This window comes from Chiloscyllium plagiosum, unplaced genomic scaffold, assembly GCF_004010195.1.
Source record: "Chiloscyllium plagiosum isolate BGI_BamShark_2017 unplaced genomic scaffold, ASM401019v2 scaf_96352, whole genome shotgun sequence".
NCBI lineage: Eukaryota > Metazoa > Chordata > Chondrichthyes > Orectolobiformes > Hemiscylliidae > Chiloscyllium > Chiloscyllium plagiosum.
In genome coordinates this window covers 1-1,864 of record NW_025175741.1, presented here as the reverse complement: position 1 = coordinate 1,864, position 1,864 = coordinate 1, and the positions used below count along the sequence as shown (strand labels likewise).

Below are 1,864 nucleotides of genomic sequence, written 5' to 3'. Positions count from 1 at the left end.
AATCAATAGTTCTGATCCTGGTCATAAATCACAATGCTTCATTTTAAAATTGTCCTCTCCTGCTTCTAGATTCACCAATGAGGGAACAAAATTTAATTGCACCACCCTGTTTATCTCCTCAAATATTTTGCAACTCTCAATGAGATTACCTCTCTCGTTTTGAAACTGTTTCTAAAAAGGCGGGATTTGCCCAATTTCAATTCAGAGGACTAACGTTCATCCATGATATCAAGGCTAATCACCATTCGTGGTATTCCTCATATGGCATTAGTATCTTTCCTAAATTGAGGATTATAATTCCTCATACTGTAGTCCAAGTGCGGTCGAACTGAGCCACCATACATTGGAAATAATGCTTCGTTCTCGTACCCTGAAATCCTTCTACAGCTTTCACAACAGACTTCTACAACTGCTACTAGACTTCAATGACTTATTAAAAACTTCTCCAAGATGCATAAAAATCTGTACATTAGACTTTCTACTTCAAACCTTCGACAAATAATCTCCACACATTTCCCTCCTGACAAGTATGATAAAGTCAAATCGTTGCTATTTATGAAATCATGAGGGACATGGAGAGGTAAACTCGTCAAGGTGTTTTCCGGCTGGTGAGGAAGTCAAAATTTCGAAAACATCGGTTTAAAATTAGTGGGTAAGGATTTAAAAGGGACGTCAGGGGCAACTTTTTCAGACGTGTCCAGAATGAGCTGCCAGAGAAATTTGTGGAGACTGGTACAACTGTAACATTGAATGGCATCTGGATGGATATATGAGTAACAAGGTTTAGAGGGATGTGGGCCAAATGTTGGCAAATTGGACCTATTAATTTAGGATAACTGTCCACCATGGTCATGTTGGAAAGAAGGGCCACTTTCCGTGTTGTATTGTTCAACGACTTGATGACTCTAGAACAACCGCAAAAACTTTGCAAATAATTCCGTCAAGACGATTTCAAGTTCCAAATCTTCGGTTAATCTTCCTCTCTTGTGCTCACCAGTTCATTACCTGATGTCAGAACTTACGGATTAGTTGCTGGATCCATTCCTGTAAATTGGTTCTGCATTCTATCTAATTCCGATTTTTTTTTTACGAATGTAGCTAGTGTTTATGGACTTAGCATCAATTTTTCCAATTCCATATTTCGATGAATATTAAAACACAACAGCATATCTAATTTGGCACCAGATGATGAGAAATTGAGTCAAAATCGATCGGACGCAGTGAGACAATGATCCTCTCTTCGTGTGGTGTACATCCGTGACTCTATAATTCGACGAAGAATCATTCCCACAACTTCAGCTGTGTCAGAATGTAGTTTGCGGTGAAAGCCTTTCAATCTGCTAAGGTAACGTACGTCTGGGTCTTTGCAAAGGATTTGGTGAAATCTTTGGATGTTGACAATTTGTTCTTCCAACAAATGAATTCAGTTGTTTTACTATTAAAATTGACCATCTTTCCGTAGCTGTGATGGCCGAGAGGTTAAGGCGTTGGCTTTGAAATACAATGGGGTCTCCATGCGCAGGTTCGAATCCTGTTCACAGCGTAGAATCTTTTAAAAGTCATTAATTCCTTTGCAGGATTTGGATTTCGTGGAGCTTGAGCTTTGCATTCAATCGAAAGTAAATTTTCAACTGTGAAGAATCCGAAGTAATTTCAAGACTGACCCAGTCATCTAATTGAATAAATTATATGTCGAGACACAAAAAGCCACCAACTTCCAACACGAATCAGTTTCAACATATTTGTCGAACTATCGTGAAATTTGGATGTTCGGGGGGTGGAATTCAGCGAAACAAGAAGCAATGCAATACATTTACCTGCAGGTGATGATTTTTTTAAGGATCAGTTGAAAGTCAAGCTGAGA

General features: G+C 38.8%; 1 non-coding gene across 1 annotated transcript; it reads left to right on the top strand.

Annotated features, from left to right (window-relative positions):
• Positions 1-1,461: 1,461 nt before the first annotated feature.
• On the top strand, positions 1,462-1,543 carry trnas-uga. Its single transcript has one exon. It is a non-coding gene; the product is annotated as a tRNA-Ser (tRNA).
• Positions 1,544-1,864: the final 321 nt, after the last annotated feature.